The sequence below is a fragment of the Miniopterus natalensis genome, chromosome 4, assembly GCF_054644295.1.
Source record: "Miniopterus natalensis isolate mMinNat1 chromosome 4, mMinNat1.hap1, whole genome shotgun sequence".
In the NCBI taxonomy this organism is placed as follows: domain Eukaryota; kingdom Metazoa; phylum Chordata; class Mammalia; order Chiroptera; family Miniopteridae; genus Miniopterus; species Miniopterus natalensis.
In genome coordinates this window covers 51,525,555-51,553,353 of record NC_142084.1, presented here as the reverse complement: position 1 = coordinate 51,553,353, position 27,799 = coordinate 51,525,555, and positions in this window count along the sequence as shown.

Here is a 27,799-nt window from a genome sequence, read left to right as displayed (position 1 = left end):
TTTATAATGAAACCTTTAAAATGGTTAATTAAATATGTGACGTTATCCATAGTTTACAAAAGATTTAAGGGTAAATGAGTAACGGTTTGAAGCCCAGCACTCTAGTCTGAACCATCCACACGAGCACATACTCAATTGATATTGTGCTGATTCTCAAGCCTACCTTGGTCACTGCAAACAAGGAGGAAAAACATTCTTTTTTAGTTCAGTGACGACGTCTGGTCACTGTTAACTCACCACCCAAGATTTATAATTTGAATGACGTATCAGCAATGACCATGATTAATTTTTAAAAAACTCTTTGAAATGTACCTTGATCTTGATATATCACTTTAGGTTAAGCTATACAAAAAAAAAAAAAACACCAAAAAAAAAAAAACACCAAAAAAAACCAGGACCAAAGGCTGTAATTGCTCTGAGTGGGGCTTTGTGTGATCATTAGATTTCAAAGGCATGGAGCTCAGGCGAATCTTCCACATAAGTGTTCTAAACACATTGTTTGTGAACACCTTCTTTTCTACCTCTAAGCGTTTCTCCCTACTGCACCTCCTCCAATTTTCCTCAATACCATCTAAAATGCTTATTGATTTTTTTTTTTAATCAGAAGTTTAAGCAACCATTCCCTTGAAACAATTCAGCTAACAATGGTGTGAAGCATCGGGCAGTGCAACCCCTAAGCACCCAGGCATAGGAAAGTGTATCTCTTCTAAGCATTTAAAATGAGACTGTCTATAAAAGTCACATCAAGTCTTCAATAAATTTTTCCATACCACTTGACTGTTTCTAGAGCACAGCAAGGAGCATAACATTTTCCTTTTTAAAGCATTGACATTTATTACTTTGTAGAAATTGAGTGTTTGAGACCCAGAAGATCACTGCAGATATAGTAGAAAAAAAGTCAATTGCTTTTCTGATTGCTTTAATAAAAACTATAGAAATTCTTTATATTTAATATCTGTACAACTAAAGAGAAGTCGTGTGTGTGTGTGTGTGCGTGTGTGTGTGTGTAAATGGAAGCTCCAGCTGCTCTTAGGTTGAAAGAATCTCCATGGCATCAGCAGACAGGAATGATATTTCATTCACCCTTTGGCCATGGTAAAGGAGTCAACAAGATCCACATGGTTGTTCTGGGTGTTAAAGTGTGTCTGCTGTGTAATCGTCGTCTGAGACGCAAGCCCTTTCTTTATAGTGCTTAAATAATTGATTTCACCCAGCCTTCAGTCAGAGCTAGAAAACCCCAAATATTTTTCCACTAATCCTTAGAGTAGGGCACTGCTTATGGTGCTCAGTAGTTTCAAAATTCATAGATTCATGGGAAATAATGGAGTTTACAAAAGAATCAGTTTTGGCTGGGAAAGAAAATAAAAGCCTCATGCTGATGATTTCACAATGTGTTGAACCAGAGCTACAGGTTGACATGGTAAAAAAAGAATATTATTAAACTCACGAAAGATGCAGATTTATGCTAGTCTACCACTGAGTAGATTAATCTGCATATATGTCATTGTTATTTTTTTAAATAAGTGAATTTACAAAAAAATAGGGATCTAATGAAAGCATATGAAGTCATCCACATGCTATAAAGCATTAAGACAACTGGCTTTTAAGATCAAAAATCTCTAATGAAGAGCTCAATGGTGAAAAGACATTCTCAGTGCTTAGCTATTCAAAGCAGTAGGTTTAATGAAAATATATTCCTACAAGAAAAGCACTCAGGATGTTCTTCCTACTGTTTGAACCAAAGAAATTAAAATTGTATTCACCTTTGGACTTAATGGTCTATACATATTTATTCATAATGGAAATACAAACTTACTTTCATTGTTTTAGTTGAATTGTTTGATGTACTGAAAGAATTTGAAGCAGATTACAAACTAAAGCACAGTATGAGATAAATCATTTTGGGATGAATATAAGAAAGTTTCCTGAAGGATATTGGAATAACCACTCTAAGACATCTGAGTTGAGTGGATTACCATACTCAGATAATAAATTTGGCTGTAAGGATTTTGAATGCAAAGCCAAAGCATGGGAAACATATTGGATTGCATTGTTTTCACATTTTAGCATTAGAAATTATCAAAATGTATCTAACATCATTGTTTCCCATAGGATGAAAACTGTGTGTATATATTGCAGCTGGCCATGTGGATATTATCAATATTGTATGTGTAGATATGTGTGACAAGGGTAAAGGTAGTGATGGACTTGTGAAGATGTTCAATGTCACAAGCTCTAGAGGATACAGAATGGACACTAATTTAGTTGCAATCATTGGTGAGCAGGACTTAATGCTTACAAAAAGCAACCAGTGTGTCAAGGTAACATCATGTTGAGTAAGAAATTTGCTGCATTTTTAAAAGAGAATCCTATGCTTATGCTGCTAAATTTAATGAAAAATGGGTAGGGGAAATGGCTTGATCTTTCTAAATGTACCCCAGAAATTTTGACAAACATGTCTTAATTTTAGTATTTTTCCTTAGGATAATTCCACAAATATTTTTTAAAAATGCCACGACAGATTTTAAGAAAAAATGATATTTGTAGAGCTGTAATCTGTGGTCCTAGCTCTGATCTGTTAAATCTTATCCATAAAACTGTTCAAGGTGATAAGCTTTTCTACATGCATTATCAGGTTTACATATTTATAAAGAAATAATAAAGGCCTTCACATATCCTATAAAAGTTCTTTTTCATCAACCGCAGAGAATCTCTCTGCAGAACAGACGGCAGTGATCCCATTACCCTTTGTAGACACGGCTGAGTGGGCCCTGGTGGAAGAGTTATCCTCATGTGGATTACACATGATATAAATCTTTGTGTCACTTTATGGTGTGAATTATATGATTGGTTCACTGCCTTGCTTTTTTTTTTACAATTTTTCTTTAACTTAGCAAGAAAAAGATTACTATCTTTGTGTAAGTTAATGGAATTTTTGTATGGGAAGATTTATGTAATTGAAGATAAGAAATATGTGTTTATTTTTAGCAATACTTGGTGAGAAAAAGCAGAATCCAATTACTCTATTTTTTTCCAAAAAAAACAGTTTCCTTGTGTGAAAAAAAGGGCATACATTGTAAGCAGGCATAACAGCAGTTTCGTTGATTTTCCTGGTGTGATAACTGATTCTAAGAAGGAGGCCCTTTTGGAGCAGCAGCCTCTATAGCAGGATTGAAGGGCCCAGGTAAGTGTCTCTGAATGACCTTCCCATTTATATCTTTCTGTCTCCTGGCAGCCACCACAGCTGTGTAATAACGGCCTCTACTCCATAATCCTTTAGAAGAAATGAAGGCACTCGAGGTTTCCTGAGACCAAAATAGAAAAGGGAAACCTGGCACATAAAACCACACCTTCAAAGCTTAAAACAAAACAACCAACCACAACAAATCTTTACATTTAAAAGAACGTTGTCATTTTGTCTCCAATGATTGACAGAACTACAAAGCCACACTGAGCCATTCACTCAAACGATAGTTTGGAGCCCTTTCTTGCAGTGTGTCAGGCACCACTGAAGGCACTTCAGAGGCAGCATGGAGCAGAACAGACCGGCGCTCCTCGCAGGGCCTCCTTGCTAAGGGGTAGGACAGGCAGCAGGCAGATGCGGATAACACACACTACCTTAACCCTGATGAGTGCGAACAGGGAGGCAGGAAAGGCGGGTGGCGGGGGTGGGGTGCTGATGAAGGTGGTCATTTTCCACGGTTTGCTCAAGGAAAGCAGCCCTGGGGAGACAGCCGTGGACTCAAGAGGGAACCTGTTTGGCTTATCCTGAGACCATCAAAGAAACCAATGTGGAAATAAATGGTGATTGAATGATGCAGGTTCTTTTATTTAATCTTTAGGGATATGAAATTTTTATTTAAAGAGTAGCGGAAAATCAATTTTATTTTGCAACAATTGCTGATGAGGTGGTGACATTTTTAGTGGTAGGAAATGATATGTCTCTGAAAGCGGGGCTTTCACCTGGAAAACTGGAACAGAGGGAGCTATTATTTCACGTACTGTTTTCCTCTTACGCCCCAATAGTTTTCTCAGAACAGGAGGGAAACGGGCATGTTGTGATATTTAGAGTGATTTTTGTCTTAAGGAAAAGGTGCTTTGTACAAACTTTAAAACCTAATTTTGCTGAAAGAAAAAAAAATAATCTATTGATTAAAGCTGGTTCCTTGGAGATAGACTTGACTCCCACCCTGGGCGTAAATGTGCTGCAGCCCAGTCTTGACAGGGTGGGGCTGTTGAATGAGTAAGATGACAAGAAATGTTCCATAGTCAAGTGCATAATCCAAAGACCCTTCACAGACGAGGTGTTCCATCCCCGTGATGCTGGTGATCAGTGTATTATATCAAAGAAGCATTTTCTTATTTTCCTTACTCTTCCATCCCTTCCAGTCTGAAAAACCAACACACACACACACACCCAAATAAGGCAACTCCGAAACCTAGTCCTTATAAATACATGAGCCATTTGAAAAACAAAAAAAGAAAGAAAAAGGCAATACCCAGAAGACACATGAAAAAAAAGAAAACAGGTAAACTGAACAATAAACAACTTGCACTGAGAGGGACGGTAAAGGGAGAGAGGAAAACAGCAGAAGAAAATGCATGTGGACAGAGAAGCCACTAGCTCATCACTATTGGATGGAATGATCCTAACAAGGTAATTTTTCATGATGAAATCAGAGTTTTGAGCCACAGAATCTCACAAATGGTAAGAGCTGCAAAATATAAAATTTAGGGACCAAAAGATTCTTCTCATTTTTAATTGAAGTATTATTTATGCATATAGGGTAAATGCTTTCTGTTTTATAGAGCTTATTTTCTTTCCCCATCCGTGAAGTCGCATGCATGTGTGGTGGCATAATCTTGGTGACAGCCATCAATGTACAGTGATCTCTTTTCTAAACGAAAAGATTGTTTTGCCAGATGTTAAGCAGCTCTGACAGCTCTTTTTTTTTAATTCAAACATGAACATATCATTTTGCACCTAATTTAAGAGGCCCTGAAGGAATCAGAATCTCCTATCTCCAAATATAAACACGTTTTAATTGCAGTTCTTGGAGATACTTCAGGTTCCATGCTGAGTACCTGCAACCCAGTGCTTTCAACCCAAGCGCACTGTCTCCAGGGCTGTTCTTAAAAGAAAAACTGAATTGTCAAAATTACATTACAGGTGTTTCATTATTCCACACCACATTCAATAGGGAGACAGTCTGAACTTCAGATAAATCCTGCTCAGAAAAACCAAATCAAAAATATCATTTTTATTATTTTGTTGTTAGCTAACTCCAAATATATCATTATTTGGTTCATTTCCTATATTTTCCAAGTGCATTCTCTTTTTTTTTTCTAAACTGCTGTCTAAGTAGTTCTAAAATATTTTCTTTGAACTAAGACTAACATTAAAGAAGTTACTTCAACCCTAGCTGGTTTGGCTCAGTGGTTAGAATATTGGCCCTGAAGGGCCCTGGGTTTGATTCCGGCCAAGGGCAAGTACCTCGGTTTGGGGCTTGACCCTGGGGCTGGGAGGCAACCAATCAATGTTTCTCTCTCTCTCCCTTCCAGTCTCTCTGAAAAGCAATGGAAAGAATATCCCTGGGTGAGGATTTAAAAAAAAAAAAAAGTTACTTTAAAAAAAAAAAAAGGTTTGTTTTTGTTAAGTCTAATTATGTTGAATGTGGTTTGTAACTGATTTTGGTTCCACAGGGATTTGTATACTCAAACTGGTGAATTAAAAGAAATATTAGCTGTATTTTGGCTATATTTTAGATCATCAAGAATATTCTTAACATAAAGTTGAACATAAAATCATCATCTACACCCGTCTCATTGGCACGCATTTTTACTGCGTGCAATTTCCAATGTAAGTTCTGAGACACTGTTGGGTGTGGGATTCTGCCTACTCAGAAGCTTTAAGTTAGTCTGTCAGTGTTTCCTGGATGCTGACAGAAGACACGGTCTCCGGGTCAGGGACAAGAAAGCAGCAGAGGGAACAGCATGAGCCCCAGGTATGAATCAGTTCCCCACATCTGCCAAGTTCCACGGGGGACCACAGACGACCAGCGGGACACGAGGCCTGCGTGGGTGTGTGTGGCAGCTGACAAGCACGACTCGAGAGATCCAAGCACAGGGCGAGCCTGCTCTTTGTCCCTGAGGCACAAACACACACCTGAGCTGTGGCCTGGGTTTCGGTGGCCAGGGCCTTGCGGGCTTGCCACACCCAGCAGGCAGGGAAGTCCTCAGTTTGCACCCTCCCGAGTTAAGTCCTCATTTAACGTCACCGATAGGCTCTTGGCAGCTGCAGCCTTAAGAGAAGCAGCATATAAGGAAACCAATTTCATCATGGACTGATCGCCATAAGCAAGAGTGAAGTTCCTACAGCATATTCCTGGTCACGAAAACATGGCCAACTTCTAAATAAAGATACAAAACACTTCTAATATTAGCATTGAAATGAATGTGAGCTAGACATAGATTTCAGAGGCATAAATAAAAGAATTCTTTTCCAACCTGCTTGTCCCAGTTCAGGGTCGCGGGCGGCAGGAGCCCAGCCTGGTGCTCAGGATCCAAGGCGGGACCGCCCAGGGCAGGCCACCCGTCTGCCACAGGGCGCATCGCACACATGGGCACTGGGGCTGGGCTACGCAGACACCCAGCCCCCCGGGAGGGGGCAGGAAGGCAGAGTCCCTGGGGGGAGCCCCACAGGCATGCGGAGAAGGGGCTCCGCACAGACAGGGGCCCTGCCCGGGGGGCCATTGTTTTTACTCTTCAACGTTGCAACAGAACAACTTTGAACATGGGACTTGAAGGAAATGACATTATTGCTCGAACAAGGGGACCCTCGGGCCACAGGGAGGATTGCCCCTCCCAACTGATATGTAGGTGGGTTTTGATTCAAAAGATTTCCAGGTTGAGAGTGATTTTTATTCTTCCTAAGAAATCTATTCATATTCTCTTTTACACACACACACACACACACACACACACGCGCGCGCGCGCCTTTTACACTGACTTAAACTGAAATGGAAACTGTAAAGTAACCCACCCACACACGCCACATATTTCCAAATCAACCAGATTACCTCAGTGATAAAAGTAAAACTGGCTTTTTGTGCTTGCTCAGTCCTTTGCTAATAAATAAAACGCAGCATGGATTAGGTATTTTTGCAATGTTGTTGGCTGTCTTTTAGGATGAGATTTAGGTGAGCTCACTCTCCATAGGACACCAAAAACACAAATAGCTACATATGTCCATCATTATGGATATAAACCATATTTCAAATGGGAAAAGCGGCTAAAGCTTGAAACAAAATACTGGTTGTTTTATATTATTTTGGAAAAAACTTTTACAAATTAAAAGTAGAGTCCTGCATTCCTTTACCATAGTACATATAGATATAAATTTTCACATTTATCAGATTATAAAATGCACCTGTTTCTGTGGAATTTGTGATTTTTTTTTTAATTCTCGATCCTATATTCACCTGGGACTGTCTAATTCTTCATTTGTACTTTAAAGAAAAACATGTGAAAGGGTATAGCAGTGTGTTTGGTAAAACCTAAGACAATAGTAATATTCTGTTTCAAAAGATCTTATTTTCAGTCTATTCCCCATATTTTGCTTTATAAAAATGTCTTTGCAGGACAGCTTGCCTTTAAAATGAATTAGTAAGATGGAATTTAAAAAGTGCATCAGAAATAATAAAATTATGCTAATAGGTAATTTTTAACTTTAATACATGCATAACTGTCTATTGCAGGCCTTACAGAATGAATAATATATTCAGTAGGCATGACTGTAGCCAAGCATTTCCCAAAATTGTAACAGTAGTAATTATAAAAAAAAAAAATCTGGAAAATAGCCCAGAATAATGTACCCCTTTAACATAAATCATCAAAATTTTTTCTTTTAATCTTACAAAAGAATAGTTTTACTAAAGTGAAAAAGTAAAATGAGGGTTAAAGAAATGATTTTCCAAAACGTTACCCTAAACACTTCCTGCAATATAATTTTAATTTCTTTAGACCAAAGAACTGCAGTAACAACACCATCTTTTAAGTAGTATTGCCTCTTTCTTTGTTCACTGAGAATTGCCCTCCACTTAATCAGCAACTACATCATTGTGCCTTGAGCCTAGAGAAAAAGAAGACTGAAACAAAGCCCCTGCCTTCAAGGAGTTCATTTCCCAGTGGCAGGAATGAACTCAAACCACTTACGACATCGAATGTGATAAGACACAATATCACAATGCTATTAGCAACCACTGTGTACAAGAGACTGAGGACTGGAACTCTACACTGTTTCTAAAGCAAGCACCTTTGAGTGATACACTCACTTTTCAGAGCATTCCACTACAATTAAATTAGGCTAGTCTACACTGTTCCTTATTCCCATACTTGTACACCAGAAAGTCACAGTTTATTTTAGAAGCTTAATAGTGACTTAAAAGAAAAAGTTCAGGGTTTTACAGTCCCAAGAGTTTTAGCATAATTTTGATGATCTTATGTGGAATTCTAAAGAGAGAGTGATAACTGCTCATAATAATATAAGCTATAATTTGTTGAGTGCTTACTCTAATTAGGCACTGTGCTAGTCTCCTTAGGTGTCTTCCCCACTTATTCCCTAAAACACTGCTATGGGATAGGTACAGTCTGGATTCATATTTAGAGATGATGCCTAGGCTAGAGAAATTAGGTGGCACATTCCAAATCCACATCGATCCTGGAAGGAACAGAATTCAAAGCTATGCTTAGCTGTGTTTTCAGCTTTGTGATTTGTTCACACTCAACTAGATGGATATATTTTTTTCTAACAGTGCCAAATGCTATTCTTAGGCACTTTTTTTCCAAATTTATTATTCATAGTCGTTGGAAAAAAGATGTTTCCTGTGACCTTTAAAAGTGGCAAAAATTTGTCTTCATTTTTCCATCTGTATTTGTTAGGGCTACCTTAACAAAGTACCACAGCTTCGTGGCTTAAGTAACAGAAACTTACTGTCCCGCTGCTCTGAAGGCCAGAAGTCTCAGATCATGGTGTCTGAAGGGCTGGTTCCTTCTGAGGGGTGTGAGGGGGAAAAATGGCTCTATGCCTTTCTCCTAGCTTCTGGTGGTCTGCTGGCAATCTTTGGTGTTCCTTGGCTTGTAGATCTCTCTGCCCCCATCTTCACAGAGCATTCTCCCTGTGTACACGGCTGTGTCCACATTTTCCCTTTTATAAGGATACATTAGAGTGGATTAGGAGCCCACCTTGCTCTAGTATGTCCTCAACTTTATTAACCCCTCATCTTAACTAAATATCTCATATTTACTAAAATGTTTATTACTAAAGTGAATGACCATAAATTGTGTGAACTGTAGTCAAGGAGGAGAATGCATGCCCCATCCTAAGAGGGAACTGCTTCTCAGCTCTAACCAACTGATGTAAAAAGTATACAAATTATGTGAAAACCTATATTTTTATGTATAATTACCCATACTAAATATAGGTTCATAGGAAACACATATAGCATGTATACACACACACACACACACACACACACACACACACACACACACAGGCACACAATGTGAGCCACTATATCAGCAGAATTTAGCCATTGTCCTGTGAGTCCAAGTGCCATCTGTGTGTCTCCACCTCAAGAGTTCCTCCCCTTTCAGCTATCAGCCCTCCCTGCAGAGGTGTACCCAGGACCTCTTCTCCTTATACCATGTTTTTTCTTGACAATCTCAAGGCTTCAATATCAGTTATAGAAAATTAATTTTTTAAACTCTAATTTTTTATTATTGACACTATCACAGATGTCCCCATCTCACCCCCCTTAGCTCACCTTCACCCAGCCCCTGCCTCGCCTTCCCTCTGGCCTTCACCACACTGTTGTCTGTGTCTGTGGGTTATGTATAGATGGTCTTGCGCTAATCCCTTTACTTTCTTTTAAATCTTCCTCTTTTACCCTGTTTTTTGTTCTTTGCTTCAGCCCAACATTTCCAGCAATGAACTTGTTGGAATTTCAAACTCAGCATGCCTCCAAATGAACTAATTATCTTCCATACTCCTCAGGAATTCCTCTCTATTAAGAGCACCATCACTCCCCTTATCACCCAGGTTGGAAAATTATGGAAACTCTTTGACTCCCCTCTTGTAATGTCCGTGTCTAACAATTTGATAAATGTGCTTCAGAGCCCTTTTAAAGGGTTGGGAAGTTAAGTAATGCTCTCACAGGTAATCCTTTATGTGACTGTGAGTATAAATTCATCCTACTCCTCTAGAGTAGCTATAACCTAGAGAGGAAATTAAAATGCCAACCAGTCTTCACCAACTGCTTTTGCAATATGCTTATGCAACTGCAGTTGGCAGTCAGGTGAAACTCTGGAAGCCAATAACATATTCTGTTGTGTATGAGAAACTGGTAATTTAAATGTTTAATCTAAACTTTAAACCATTTAAAATGTTTCCCAAGAAACATGGGCTCAAAAATAGCACATACATACACTAAAATACCAACCAACCAATAAACAAACAAGACTAAAGTGCATTCACAGGGACACAGAAAATGTTTAAAAAAAAAAAATACATTGACTCTGCGTTTTTCAGAGGGAAAGGATTGCTAGTTATGTAAATCTGGCCATGCATACAATTTCTTCTAATGGAAAATTGGTTTCTTCCCAATCCCACTAAATATTGAGTAAATACGCAGAGAATATTGTTTGAATAGAAATCAAATTGTTTACATTTCACATCACTGAAAATTCTCCCTTTCATAATTCTGCACCATTTTCTCATCCGTCAACACATTTTCATTATCCCTTTGCTGAAATAGTCACAACACCCTTTAAACTATCAATGTAAGCATTTTAAGAATTCTTGAGGTTAACTTTTTTCTTAAATTTAGTTTTCAATTATAGCTGAAGTGGAAATGCTGGGTCATATGGATGTTCTAGTTTTAATTTTTGAAGAACCTCCATACTGTTTTCCACAGGGGCTGCACCAATTTGCAGTCCCACCAACACTGAATGAGGGTCCCTTTTCTCCACATCCTTGTCAACACCTGTTGTTTGTTGACTTACTGATGACAGCTATTCTGATGTGTGGGAGGTGATATCTCGTTGTGGATTTGGTTTGCATTTCCCTGATGATTACGGATGTTGAGCATCTTTTCATGTCTTTTGGCCATCTATTATGTTGTCTTTGGAGAAACATCTATTCATACTACACTTGATCTTAACCAAAATGCTGAGATGCAATTGGAGAAGTGCCTATTTATGCCCTATGCCCATTTTTAATCAAATTGTCTTTTTAAATATTGTGTTGCATGAGTTCTTTATATATGAGATTAGCTATTTTATATAGAGAGAATGTACAGAAATGATCTTTTACTTTTAATTGATATTAAATTTATGAAAATTACAAAGTCAAGAGTCAAAATTCCCCTGAAATTTTTAAATTAATCTTGTAAATATTATTACAATGTCAAGGACTTTTAATTTTAATCAATTAATGCTTTGAGTTATTTCAACATGTATTTATAAAATTAACATATTTGATTTCTTTACAAAATATTGCAATGGTCTGACATAATAAACAAAGTTTTGCACATACTTAAACATTTTTATAAATCTAATAAGTAAAATTATAAACGTAATTCTTAAGTTCTCTTAAATGTATTAAATTTTAGTTGTAAACTTATATTTAACTTGAATTCACAAATATAAATTAATTTTTCAATTGCATATTTTAAAACTTGATAAAAGATACCCAAATATGCATCACAGTGCTTATGGTATTCAAAATACACAAATTATTGTTAAAAAACACAAAAATATAAATATCAGAGTGTTGTTTTATTATGTCTCTATTTCTAATTCCACATCTCTCCTGGGTTAAAAACATTTAACTACTAAAGAAAATACTTGTGTCTTCACACACTGAGGTTGCCATCCTTGATGCCGAAGCAACCTACTCAGCATGCAGAAATTGTGCAGACAGAGAGATCCGCCTTTGGGACAGCCGAGCTATTCTTTTGGGTACACCCACACTGAATCCAAAACAAACCCCTTAACTATTCTTATAGCTCCTTTTTCCCACTTATAAATAAGAAAAACACAAATAGTTGCTTTCTAATGGTCAACTCGGCCAAAAAATCATATTGAAAACAGTAAATTAAGGGCTTTAGGGTTCCCCTGGGAGACTTGTGAAGGCTTCGAAGGGCTTTAAACACAGAAGCAAGATGAAGCGGTTCACCCTGGCTGCTGCCATCCAGAAATAGACGGAAACAGGCCAGGTGGGGCTGTGAGGAAGAAGGACCTTGAGCACCCCAAGAAAAAGCTCCCATCTAGTCAGGAGGCTCTAAGGAAGCACTAAGGGTAAAATATTTCTAATGGAAAGACATTGTTTAATGGAATTTGTTAAAAGTGCTTTCGAACCAAAATTTATTGACAAGTATTGTAGTTTAATTAACATTTTAAAAGTCCTGAAATACATTTGTCAGAAAGTAAAGATTAAAATGTTGTTTCTTCATAATCCCATCTGTATAAAATTCTGAGTGTACATAATTGATTAAAGAAGGTAGAAATTTTAAGTCTTTCAAAATTTTTGTGAAAGTAAATAAAAGTTTGCTTTGAAAGCATATAAAATTTCTAAAAGAAAAAATATTCAAAAACAATTTTAAGATACATTTCAAAGAAACTGTGGGTGGCCAGAATGAGATTTTACATAGTTTCAGACTTTTCATGGGGGGAGGAGGTTAATATAACTTCATAATTTATAGAGACCTTATGCTTATTAGGTTTTTTACTTCAATAAAGTCCACAAGTGATAATAGTCAATAAATCAGATTACTTTAAAATTGTTATCAAGTAAGTTTCTTTTGAAAAAAGGCATAATTAGGAAAGATAGACAAAGATACCACCTTCTTAATTCTCAAAAGTTTTGAAATGCTTGTCCCACGTGTCATTGAAAAACCCACATTTTAGGTCTTTAAAATTTATTAATTCAGTTTAAAATACAGAATAGCAATGATTTGATGTGGCCAGATAAACAATCATGTACTCTTCAGCTCTGGAATTAGGAAATGATGTTAACTTTATTACATTAGATGAATTCAGTCCTTTATGAAATTATTCATTGTAGAAGTAAATAAATACAATTATTGCTTCTATCTCCTTTTAAGTATATAAGAGTTCTTCAATCGCAACATAAAACATCAGATATTTTATTATATTTAACTATTTTATACAATTTTAAAACTTTTTAGTGCTTTTCAGGAGGTGTACATTTGAAGCCTAATCAGGAACTATCAAGAAGAGTGTCAATTTGCTTAAAGAAAACTACTGTTCTTTCATGGAAATTTCAAAAAACAAAACAAAACAAAAAACCAACAAGGAAAAAAATGAAAACATGACCATGGGACAATTCACACAAAGGAAGAGGACTACTGTAAGGCGAATGTAAATAGAACCAAAAAGAATTTTTTTTTTTTAACCTGGGGAAAGTAAACACAAAGAGATATATAGATTCATAATATTTAAAACCACACATCATCTTATTCATGGTAAAAAGCATTACATGATGATTGCAAATGTGAGAGCACTTTACAGTTCAAGATGCAGACAGAAAGGTAGCAACTGACAGAAGACAAGCACACTTCCCTGTGCAACAGTCCAGAAAGACCTGTGTGTACACATTGCTAGCTGGTGCTAAGAAATGCTTCAGGTGGCATGTCCTTTTCTTATTTTATTTTTTAAAAATCTTTTCAGCCTATGAGAAATAGCCTGCCCAATAAAACATATAACATTAATTCCAATAATTTCCTTCTAAATCTTCTTTTAAGTAAAAATGATAAGAATCTTATTAGTAATATCTATGAATAAAAACTCCCATGCTAGTTGTTTCCAACATCAGAAAAAATAAAGTCAATGAAACATACTGAACAGGACTGTGGTACATAGTTTGTTTTAACATAGGCGCACAAATCAAATTAAATGATGTGACTATGGCAGTTCTTGAAATACTAACAATAATGGCCATATAGTTATAATATATTTATAAGCTATTCAAATTTATCATATATTATTTAAATATATTTATAAAATTGTAAAATGTGAAATTCACATACTTGTCAAACGTTAAATCAATCAGAGTCAAATTTTTCATTCTTTCTAGAGAAAATTCTAAAGAGTCACTGTATAAATGCTACACAGCTATCTTCCACAATAGTCTCAAGTGCCCTAATGGAACTTACCTGGAACCAAACAACAGGGAAAAAATGGGAAAAAAAATTATTTTATACGTTACTAGTTATTTTCGTGATTCACATTTTTAAAATTGAGATGGAGCCAGAAGTTATGTGGCTATAGCCATTTGTTAGGACCTAAGTATTATTTATCTAATTGAAAATAACTGAGTTATCCAACAGTAAAGAACACTGCAAATTAATAGAGCTTTTAAGTGTTTGTTAAGTAGAAAAGTACAATTCAAATGGGTTTCATCAATCACCCTGGTATGTGAAGCATTAATGTCTTAACTCCCATTAAAATCTCAGCCTGAAACGCCTGGGAGTATGCACATTTTCAAAAAGTGTATACCATCTAGCATTTTAGAGAGTACTTTTTGAGATATATTCATGTATCTTTATATATACATATATATTTATTACATGTTCATCACTACATTGAAATGAAATGTAAATACAAAGACAAGAGGAGATGCGATTTAAAATTTTAAAAGCCCGTATAGATAAAATTTCCACTAGGAATGGAGCATTAAGGCTGGAACGGACACAGTAAATTAAATGGACCAAGCACACACACATACACACACAGGAACAGAGCTGAAATATCACTCCCAAAAGGGAGTCAGCCTTGGTAATGATTGATCCACTTGTACATAATTTCAGGGCAAAGTGGTAAGTAGAGTAACCCAGCTCCAAGTCGACAGCAGCTTGAACCCTGCGTCATGTTTACGAACACCTGCAACTTATATCACACGCACTTTCATTTGAAACATTCTGCTAAATCTGTAAAATTATATAGTATGGTCCCGTGCTCTGTCACACCACGACTGCACCTTTGATCTGGGTCCATGGGGAGCATTTATTCATGTGGGCAGCAGCAACAGCTGTAAATTCAATGCTAATACTATTAGGGTATTGAATTTCCCTTTATTTTCCAGCTGAAATCAGGGTTTATCTGCACTACATTTCCCATTTATTGTACATCTAAGTTTCTGAGGTTTCAAGGTTCTCTACCAAAGGTAGTTGCTTAAAAACTGTGACCGTGAGATTTTATTAGATCAACAACAAAAACAGTTTTATCGTTCCTCTTTGGTAAAGAGAATTCACTGAGGCTAATAAATCCCAACCTTCATATTTTTGACCTTTCTGTCCCTGCCCCAGTAGCTATAGTTCATAGTTGTTTATTATTCACAATTATTAAAACAGAAAGTGGAGAAAAAAGTGAACTTGGCCCCAAGGACACCATGTCCATCTCCACTTGATAGAATGAAGGGAGAGTGAGACAGGATAGTAAAATAGAAAATGAAGGATGTATCCATGGACTAGTATAAGGACATATCCCATAACACTAGTGTCTTAGGGTTCTACATTTTATTTTCTGTTAAACTCTAATTGTTATTCTTCCTACACCATCTTCCATGGTCAAAGTCAAAATTGATCAACTGTATCCTGTACATTCCTACTGCCATCCCTTCTTGGGGCCTCACAACTATATTATATGAGGGGCATCTAACCAGATTACCTGCCTTCGTTCTTTCCTTCCTCCCGTCTGCATGTCATGTTGTGAAGGATTTTGTGCCATTCCACTGTTCACAATTTTTTTACTTAATAAGAACACTTGCCCTCAAAGCACAGGTCAAACATCTCAAAATTGACTTTATGACTACTCTGTGGGAAAGTAAAGATGCTCTGATTTGTATTTATTTCTAATAATCCTATAAGGAGACTACACTTCTTTCCCTCTTTCACAGGCCTCCTAAGCCTTTCGGTAACCTTGCTACTCCCAGTGTGGTTCATGAACCAGGCACTGCAGCAGCCGCGTTACCAGGGAGCGTCCTAGTTAGACAAGAGGGTTCTTAGGCCCTACCCCAGACCAGCTGAAACAGGATCTCCATTTTTTTTTTTAAATATATCTTTATTGATTTCAGAGAGAGGAAAAGAGAGGGACAGAGAGAGACAGAAACATCAATGATGAGAGAGTCATTGATCGAGCCCGCAACCCGGGCACGTGCCCTGACTGGGAATCGAACCCCGATCGCCTGGATCCTAGGCCGACGCTCAGCCACTGAGCCATGCCTGGCAGGGCCAAGATCTCCATTTTTAACAAAATCCACCTACACGCATGAACATTTGAGAAGCACTGTGTTAGGGGTAAGATTCCTAATTTTCTTGCTAATCTTGGGCCAGTGCTCTGCTGGCTTCTTTACTGTTTTGTAGTCATCTAGCCTGGCTGTCTGCATTCTGCAAGTTCATCAGTCCTCCTGAATCCTTCACTGGTGACTTGCACCAAATTTTCTTTCACCTGAATTCCTGGCCAGAAACCAGCAATTTCACATCTCACATGCAGTAAAATAAGAGTGAAAATCACTTACATGGGACATTTGATAACATAAGGACATTTGTGGGGTTTTTTAACATAAAGTAAATGAAACTAGTTTAAGACAGAGAGTGTTGGAAGAACATTGTGGGTAGTATTTAGGCAAACAAATGATCCTCAGTGGAATAAAGAAAATGATGAATGGGGTCATTGCCAACTAGTATTATTAATCTCACCAAGGTAACATTGAGCCCTGTCCTTCCTGTGACTCTATTACCATTCTTTTTTGCTTTGACTTTTCTTTTCCTTGACAAAAATGCCTAAAGAAGGAGGCTCACTTCAATTTTTACTTCACCTTTAATATTTTGAAAATGACTGTATCCCAGTCTCACCCTTAACCCTATATCTACTTACTGTTTACTCTTTCACTGATGCAATTACCCTTTAATACTATGGAATTAGTTTTTTCCATTTCAGAAAATTCTACCCACAATAATTTTCTGAATGATACTATATTTAGAAAAAAATGTTGTTCTTATTAACTTGTTGAAATGATCAACTTTCCTCTACCAACAGGCTAGTCAAAATTATCATTAATCTTCTCAGGAAAAAGAAGAATCTCATTACACATAACACACAGAAAATGTCCTAAAGGAAGTCTTTAAACACAACACTGAAAACAAAGTGGAATCTTCTAGGTAATCTCACCTGTTATAAAATGAGAGTCTTTCTGCCCTGGCCTGTGGCTCGGGTGGTTGGAACATTCTCCTGTGCACCAAAAGGTTGCCGTTCCATCCCCAGTGGGAAACAACTGATTGATGTTTCTCTCTCACATTGATATTCCTCTCTCTCTCTCTCTCTTTCTCTCTCTCTCTCTTTCTCTCTCTCTCTCCCCCTTCCTCTCTCTCTCTAAAACAAACAAAAAAAAATCAATAAATATATCCTTCAGTAAGTGTTAAAAATAAATAAATAAAATATGAGTCTTTCTGCATAAGACTTTTTTATAGATGTCAGATTTACGCAGAAGCAAAAACTGAGGGTAAATTTTACCTTTAGTTCATTCTCTTCTTAGGCAAGATGCTCCCCTCATACTTACTAAGTAAAGAAAACAAAGGCAAAGGTAGAAATACCTTTTAGCCCAAATAATGGTTCGTCTTCTGCAAAAAACTAGGAAATGTAAATCATCATTTTTTTTGCTAAAGCTTTCTATTAGATTTTCATTTTTCCCAAACATTTCATTATGAAAATTTTAGAATATAGGAACAAAGTACATTTACCGCCTCAGTTTTCTCAGTTCCAGGAAGGTGATGAGCTTCTAGTATGCAAGAGGCAGATACTTAAATAACCTGAAAAGTTGAGCCTCCAAAGATAAAACACAGTTGATTTTCACTCCCCCAACCCCATAACCTCCAGCAAAGCTTAGCTATGTACTTTTATAATTTTCTTTTTGTTGCTGGGGGGAAGGTGTGTCCTTTGTCTTTTCTAAACAATATAATTTAGACATGTGGTTCAGTAAGGTGACCTCAGAATCATCATTTCTCCATCAAATGAGAAAACTATGAAACAGGGAAGTGAATTGATTTTGTTTAGATTACACAGCTCAGTAATATGGGACAGCAACTAGACTTTTAAATTTGTTCTAAAAATTCCCTAGAAGGAAGAAATTTTTGAAACTAGAATATCAGTATGAATATGAGAATATATTTATTGAGCAACTGATTTAAACTTAACCTACATTATAAGAGAAACCAATTTGTGGATGTGCTGAGTCACAAAATTAGGTGTTGGTGACATTTTCACTATTATAAAATGCTCTTATATGGACATAGTCTGGGAAACCCCAAATATTATACCAAATTATTCATAGGGACATTTAATTTTGACAAAAGTGAACAATATTCTAATATGGGTAATCTCAGAGCCTTGGCTTTATCAACAAAGTAAATTTTTAAAAAATATTTATATATAGATAGATAGATAACAGTATTTACATTACCAGAAGTGAACATTAAATTTCTCATAGACAATTTATGTATGAAATATTAACAGCTAGTTTATGTCATTTAACTCTCTTTTTATTTTATTTGAGCCCAAACTTGTTGTAACTTAGAATCACCCTGACTGTGGGAGGAATATCCATTTGCCCAAGCCTTATGTCAACTCCAATGAATCAGAATCTCCAGAACATGAGTAATTTTCTAAGCTCTCCAAGTGATTTTGAAGCTATCAAAGATTGGGAGCCAGAGCAACTGTATATTAAACTATTGACTAAGGTGGTATACCTCGTGTGTGTGTGTGTGTGTGTGTCTGTGTGTGTGTGTGTGTGTGTACATGTGTGTGTGTAAAGGGTATAGGGAAGAAATGTATGTTTTAGTTTTAATTTTTTTTCCAGAAAATAAGCAAAACTTTCTTTAAGTTTTTTTTCCCCCCAGTAACACTTTGATATATAGTGGTTTGAAATTTGGATGTCAAACATCTTGGTGTTTTAAGACATAGAAAATGTTGGTCAATGTAAAAGAATGCTTTTTATTTCTATTTAAATAGGGTGTATTCAGAATTTAAAACTAAGACTTCCCGTTCACCATCAAATTTACAAAAAAGGCGCAGTAAGACATTAAGGCGATTTAGTCAGACAAAACAGGAACTGTAGATGTTATGTGAGTAGCAAAAAGGATATGGGCCTCACACACTAGTTCAGAATCCCCATGCAAAAGCACGTTCATAGCACATAATTATCGTTACAGCACTGTATTACTTTGTGACACAGATGATATTACCAGAAAGAATTTACTAAAATTCTGAGTCAGAAATTTAAGCCACAGATATGTACTTGATAATCGTATTTTGTGCTTGTATGGAGGGCTGTTAAAAGAGTGGTGGATTATGCTATGCATTTTGGAGAAGTTTAATTAACATGAATTTGTGTCAAAAAAAGTTTTATTAAAGTTTAACTTGAATAAAAAAAGTATGTCTAAAGGGGGAAGAAAATTCATACTTTAATTTTATGTAAATTGAGTTAATGATACCATAGGATTTCATATGCTAAATAATGTGGTAGGCCAACCTCTAAGAACAGAAGGAATTTAAAAAGTGAACAGTCCAGCTGGGCATGGCTCAGAGGTTGAGCATTGACCTGGGTCAGGCGATCGCGGTTCGATTCCTGGTCAGGGCACATGCCTGGGTTGCAAGCTCGATCAATGACTCTCTCATCATTGATGTTTCTATCTCTCTCTCTCTCTCTCCCTCTCCTTTCTCCTCTCTAAAATCAATGAAGATATATTTTTTAAAAAATAAAAATAAATAAAAAAATAAAAAGTGAAGAAAGTATTCCTTGAAATTACTACTATAAAAACATTTTTAAAAAAATCACATTAATTCACTTCAGCATAATACACAGATTATACTTTGTTCAAATATCCACAAACTTGTTAAATAATAGGTGGGGAGAATTTTCTTTCCACTATTCCAAGTATGTGGTTCTTAATTTAATCCTAAAAGCATTCCCCAAGTTACTATGGTTTATAAATGACCTGAATGTTATCTCCATCTGTCTTAGATTGGGTTCGGTGGAAACAGACTGTGAGATGAAGAGTGGCATGCAGAAATTTACTAGGGAAAACTCTGTGAAATACCTATAAAAGTGTGGAAGGCAGGATTGGCAGAGGGAAAAACTGAATACACAGCAGTTTTAACTGAGAACTCTGATAATTCTACCAGGAGCTGTGAAGCTTTAATGGTCCTTCTGAGTTGTCCCAAATTGAGGCAAGGGGGCCAGGTTTTGTATGCCCACATCAGCCAGTTAGCCAGACTTTGGTATGCAATCCCCACCGCTGCCCTCTGCCATGAAGGTAGTTTAACTTGAAGTGAGGCAGTTGCTCAGAAGTGAGGGTAGTGCTAGGGCGAAAACACACACACAAAACTCAATTCTGAGAACTCAGCAGCTGATGATATACCAATGAGTACATTAGCCCTAAAAATGGATCAGAGTCAATTATACCTCAATAAAGCTGGGGAAAAATGGTTGGGGGGATCACTATTGTATTCCTACAATTCCATTTAGATCTACCTGCTTCTTACAGGAAGTTAGACTAAGTTTGGCTCAGCTGGAAAGAGCTCCCAGAGGTACTTAGAAGAAAAGGGTCAGTAGAACAAAGTGTAGCCCTGATACTACAATTTGATTTCAAGGTTATAACTGTTACTTATCAGCCTTCTATTCTACCATACATTCTGAATTTAGGTTGTTTTGCCTAGAGGGATGACCTAAATCCTCATTCCCAATGAATCTTCACCTCTTCTCAGACCATGGCTGCTCTATTGTCCATTTACCATCCAAGCGGACAAGAAACACCAAAAGATGCTAAGTTGACCCCATAACACCAAATATTCTCACTTTCTCACAGGCCCCATGGCATTACAGTGACCCTGCTTTCTTTTGATAATCAACTTCAATTGCCAATACCAGTAAGATAATTAATTACCTTGTCTACTAATTTCTTGGCATGAGAACCCGAGGTGATCAGGAAACACATTTTGCTTAAAGTTCAGTGAGACTCTTACCATGTCTTCTGGTAGAAGTGTCTCCCTTTTGGGAACCAGGACCTCTATACCTACAGAGCCCCAGGAATAGGAAAGTAGCAGAGATGATATTGGCCTAAACTGAACAAAATGGGTCAATAAAATCAGTGGTATCATTCATACTTTCACTTTTGATTTTCATATCTATATATCTACTTTTGCGGGCAGAGCATCATGTAAGTAAGTGCTTATCTTCTCAGAGTATCATCTCAGACCTGGTAACGGGTTCATCTTCCACAGACCATTCCATTTCTCTGTCAGGCCAGTAGATTTCGCGTGGTACAGAGTATAATATGTTCAAGTACCCATTGCTGTACTTCCTTTGCTCTAAAGTAGCTTCTCTGGTATAATGCAATGCTATTTGGATATTTTGTTGATAGATCAAATAACCTACAAGCCCTCTAATCTGACCTTGGCTGAGGTCTTGTGTGAAAAAAAGGCAAACTCATACTCGGAATAGGTGCCAATCCCAATCAAGATGCCTACTAATCCTTCAGGGTGAAGGGTCCAACATAGTCAGTTTGCACCAAGTGGTTGGTTGATCTCAGTTGGTTTTGTATAGGGACTTGGTATAGGTCTCTATTGCTGGCAAGTTGAATATTCGGCAAGGACAATAGCTAGGTCAGGTTAGGTGTGTGAGAGTCCATGCTGTTGGCCCCATTCTTAGGCTCCATCTCCACCTCCATGACTGCTCTCCAAATAGTCAACCATGGCGAGGGTAACAGGTCTACTAGCTAAGTCATTCTGTATGCTTGTTTAATGTCTTTTCAGTAGTGAGTGCCTTCCAGTGGGTGTTTATTTCTGATACCAGCACAGGGACCAGGACAAGAACTTCTTATTGCACATGCATTCAGATAGATACATTCTTAGGCCTTTTCCCCAGATCTTCTCATTTATATATTCCAGTCTCCCTCCTTTTGGGCCCTTATTCAATCAGCACCAACGTCCATAAGACCATATATAGTATTACTTTGTTCCATTTTTTCTTCAGGCAAAGTAACTAAGTGCACCACCTAGAACTCTGTTTAATGGGAGGATTTTCCCTCACCAATTTTTTTCATGGCCATACTGAATGTGATTGTAATGAGCAAGAGTTCATCTTCAGATGTCACTAATATACTAAGCAAATATGTTAATGACCTGTGCTGACCTTTTCCTCCTCTCTCAGATGGTCAGAAGGGTTCTCAACCCACACATGAACCAGAGGTAAGAGGTGGTAGATGAGACAGATGGTAAGGGAGTCTGCACCATCTGCTTGCATAGCTTGCTTGTGCCATCTGGTGCTGCTTGTGTCCGAGACTTGTGAAATCACTTATATCTTATACTGGATTACTGATGGGTGTGACTGATCTTACGGCCTGGTGGCCAGTAGAATCTTGCTCAAGTTGGACCGCTCTCAGATTTCTACAAAGGACAAATAACATTCCAGTTGCTGCTTTTGGAATGATAGTTTGCTGTTGTTACTGCCTGGGACTGCTGCAGACCTCTTTCATGCTTGGGGCCCCACTCAAAGCTGGAAGCCTTTCACATAACCAGTATATATAGGTTAGAGGAGTATTTTCAAATGTAGAACATGAAAAATATCTCTCAAGAATTGTATTTCTGTTTTAGTGTTGGGAGGTGAGATATGCTCAAATTTCTTTTACTTTGTAGGGTATGTCTTAGCACATCAACCTCCTAAATACTTTATTGATATGATAGGTCCTTGAATATTCATAGAGGTTTTCTCCCACTTATGAATGCATGTGTGTTAACACTGCACACATACTATGTGCTCACCTGGTCCTATTTGCATTATGTCTTCAATATAGCAGACAAATGTGATACACCACAGACTTTCCAGTCCGGGCCCTTTTGATTATATTATGTCAGATAGTAGGAGATGTAACATAGACCTGGGGAAGCACAGCAAGTGTATAATATTGTCTGTCCCAAGTAAACACAAAATAATTTCTGATTCCCTTTTCTGATATGGATGGAAAAGAAGGCATTCCTCACATCAATGACAGCAAGCCATATGTCAGAATTTTTGTTAATTTGTACCAGCAAAGAAACGACATTCAGGATAACAGCTGAAATTAAGTCTACTACTTGATTAAGTTCTTAGAATTCTGTCATCCACCATGATCTATCATATTTCTGTAAAGATAAGGCTGCTTAATTTAATGGAAATATAATAGAGACCACCCTGAATTCTGGGGATGTGACACTCATCTCTGCCATTCACTCCAAAGATGCAGTATTGATTTACTGTCTTGGAAAGAAGGAGGCCTTTCCTACTGCAATAGCTCTTACCCCAGAGATCAATAACCAGTTGAGGGTTCTGTCAACGACCAATGCCCATTCCAATTATATGCTGGAGAAATGACCACAAGGTAGATTTGTGGACATAGTGGTCTCAATATGAGCAGAACCTGGGTCAGCATTGCATTTATTACCTGGTCGTCACATGCCCACACACTAACAAGAGAATCATGTTGACATTTTGGGTCCCTGGCTAACAGTATTAATTTAGACCCTTTGTCCAGTAATCCCTCTAAAGGTTTGGGTATTTCCTTCTTCCCAGTGCACGCTTACATGAGTTAATGTATATAATTCACTTTAGGAAAAGACTGGGAAATTACTGCCGAATACACTTGCTGTGGTGTTACCCAGGCCTTCATCCTAGGCTCGTCCTTCAGGTAATGGGTTCTAGGTCTGAGAATTGGCTCACATACAGAACTCAGTAAGAAATTCTGATATTCTGATTTTTTAAATTGGGGCAGCTGCCTTCAGTCTCTTGTTTATTCATCCTTGATTTCTTTTTGATTATGTAAATGAAACAGTACCCTTCACTCTCACCCCTAGGAATACCATCTCTATACTTCTCTGAAGGCTGAGCCTCCTTGGCTTCCACTTCAGTTTTGTTACTAATCGTGAAAGTGGCACGTATCCTGCACCACCACCTGGCTTTATTTATTTTGGACCCCTATTTTCAGCATTGCTGGAAGGGAGCCTCAGTCTGACCCCGCATCTTACTATAAGCCCCGGCCTAGATTAGGATGACATTACTGAATTTCTCATTGATGCTGATGTCCCTCTATGGCAGATTTATTTCTTTAAAAAAAAAATTTATTCAAGAAAGCCTGATTCCATTGAGACTTCTAGTTTAAAACAGAATAATACCATTTGTAGAAAAGCATATATATTTATTGCTCAACAACTGAGAACACACAACCACATCATCTCCAGTCTTAATTATTTGAAATGCCTGTGTGTCTTCCATTGCCGAAAGAGCTACAGAATTTTATGGAGAATCATTTCCTTCCACTGAACTTTTTTAAGTTCTCAGATGCACAGGGGAATTAGTAAAACCTGACAGGATCAGGATGAAAATAGGAAATGAGATTTTATGGCAAGAGCTGAGATATTCCTGAAATAAATACACATAGATGAAAAATAATAATGATATCAAGCACCACAGATTATGGATGAAATAAAATGTGATGTTTTTCTTGTGCAATGCAATTGGGGCATTATGGAAATTAGAAACTGATGAGATCATTTAGGTAATTTTATTATCTTTTTTTTTTTTTTACCATGGAAAATACTATTAGATTATTCCAGGTGGGCTATAATCCCTAGTGTTTTCCCAAATTTCAAGTGCACACTGCCAGCACCAGAGTGATTGTATGATGAAGGCCACAGAACTCTGAAGTTTCATTGTGGAATGCAGTGGCCTGAAATTAATCGGGTAGCAACAAGCGAAGTAGCTTCTATTACAGAGTTGCTTTACATTAATCCCATAATTGCTCTGGTGGAAATATGGGTAGAAAAATCCTGAGAAGTATCTTTGATAAATATTTTCTGTTTGAATCATCTTTGTTTATTTTTCACTTAGAGGTTTTATGAAAAATACTATTAGAACTAGGTGGATAATCTAATAAACATTATCTTACATATTAAAAAATAGGCCCCAAGGTCTGCCTAAAATCACATGTGTCTCATGCAAAAGGTTCATTATTCCCAGTGAGATGTGCAGTTTCAAGTTTTCTCTCTTCGAAAGATGTGAAATTGACATTTTGGCAAGTAAGAAGGTAAATGGCTTCATTATATTATATCATGTTTTTAATGAATTCTCAGACTTCTCAAGAAACCATGTCACAGTTTTCTGAAAGTTTCAGAATTTCATTTAATATCAGCCTAAGTAAGGAGCACTTCCTCCTAAGTAAAGAATAAGAAAAAAAGTGTCCAATTTTCTAGAAACTACTTTTTAAAATAATGGTTCTCTAATTAAAATGTAAAGTAAAACATTAAAGGACAAATATTAGAATCTATACCAGTACATATACAACCTCTACATTTCAGTCTTCTATCTCCTTATAACTGTAAATAACTTTGATATCACAAAGGAGAAAAAGTAAAGCAAATACCTTTTGGTTTTAGAAAAAATAGTGTGTCTTATTAGCCTATGTTCTAAAAGTTTCTTTTAAAATACACTTTGTGTCTCACTTCACCTCAAATTTGACTTCTGTGAAATATTGCAGAATATACAGTCCTTGAATTGACCTTTAAAGTTTCCAAATGATAAAAAACTATAAGACCACTGACCTATTTTTATGTATTCTCCACTTCAGATTTGGAATTATTCTCTAAGTTCCAGGACAAAAATTCTCAATACTTTCATAACTATCCTGAGCCTCTGTCAAATGAAATAACAAAAACTAAATCTTCAGTTGTTATCTTCAAGGGACTTAACTCCAGATTGGTGTTCTTATTTCATAGCTTGACTTCAATTTAGATTCAAATTTTGATCAATATTCTTTTGATAACTCAGTAACCACAGAATCCAAGGGCGAGAAACACTAACTACTCAATGCCCTTCTTTTAACCAGCAGAGTTAGGAGACTATATAAGCCTATTCTCTTAAAAGCATCCTTCACAGTGTTTCCCTGAACCCTCTATTAAAGTGATTCCTGAGACCAGAGGCCTTAGGTGGTGACATATAGATAAGCAGAAACAATTATCCAAGTGCTGATAACTCACTTTTTTAAATGAAAAAGTAAATAATCACTAAATGCTAGCAAATTCCTACAGGAATCTAAATACTAAGGGCAAAATTATTTCTTTTTTTTTTTTAAATATCTCTAAAGCTGGTTGATCAGAAAATGGATTCATGACTTCAAAGCATTAGTAGAAATATCATTCATTAGAAGCAACAATCTGTGATATGGAAACTGGAGAACATGATGAAAGACAGAAAACACAATACCATCTATGACATCAATTAAAGTGAACACAAAGGAGACGTGAGTTTCAGACAGAAAGCATTCCACAACGTTTTTTTCTTCAACACTCACTTTTTCCCCTTTAATAATAATGATTTTTTAAAAGGCGATATTCTGGGAATCATTATTCATAATTGCTCTTTTACTGTTTTCAAAGACTACTTTCCCATACAAAGCCAAAAAAATAAACAAGGTAGATAAGAGTGGAAAGCTTGGGGTGAGAGCTGGGAGACTGCAACACTCAGAAGAACGGCTCCTAAGAAGAGCCCACACTTCCCCGAATGCGCTACTCCAGGCTCCGGGGGTACGCAGAGCACAGGGTCACACCACTGTCAACAGCTACTCGGCCTAAGTCACCAAAATGAAGACAAGGAAAGAAGGTTGAGGGTCCCATTCAGGAAAATGTGGGCCACATGGAAAAGCCACAGGGAACATTTCTGAGGACTTACAGTGGCACACACACTTCGATGCATGTTAAAAATGTTAACATTTGATTTTTCCCAGCAACCCTAGACGGATTTAGAGATGGGGACACCGCCCCAGAGGGGGTGAGCATCTTAGCCAAGGTCGCACAGGAAGTATGGAGCAGAGTCAGGACTTAAACGCTGGGACTCTGATTCCAACCTATACTCTTAACTACCTTGGCATCTTAAAAAAGTTAACAATATGTCCTAGATAAGTGTGGTGTTTCATAAAGGAATGAGCAAATAGATAAATAAATAATTGACAAATCACTCAGGCAAAGGGTATGTGTATGAGTACCTGCACATACATACATACATACATAATAAATACATGTCCACTGAGATATTGTCTTTATTGTATTTCCCAGCTATTACCTTCTCAATGGACATATAAAAACTGTTTGAGGAGAATATACAACCAGCTTGACTTTTTCATGGTTTCTAACTCTAGTTTTCAAAAATCCTAAGTTTAATTTCTTTAATTCTGTTTAATGTCTTCTTTAAATCTCGATCCCTTCTATTGCATAAAGCTGCATTTAATCATCCCACAGGTAAACTTGGTGAAATTAGAAATTACTTCATAACTCCAGGTTAAAAAATCAATGAACTCTGCATTTAAATCTGGATAGTGCTACCTATCATATTGCCTGTGTGGGACCATCATTCCTTCTGCCTGCTGTTTGAACATCAGTTTCAGTACCCGAGGAAGGTCTGCAGACAAAGTGCCTTGATTATGACTGGTAAGAACCCTTAAACCCTCTCACCCCTCTCTAGTTATGGGAAACTGTTGAATTGCTCTTTTATGATTCCAAGGACCCCAGAGTCCCACGGAGATTCCTCAGGTCCCCTGTGCCTTAATCCATCCAGGCTGCTGATCCTCCTCACAGCTGGGAGCAGCTCTGGTGGGGACTTCTTTGGGAGACTTGTACCTGCCCAAGCTGTAGCCCTAGG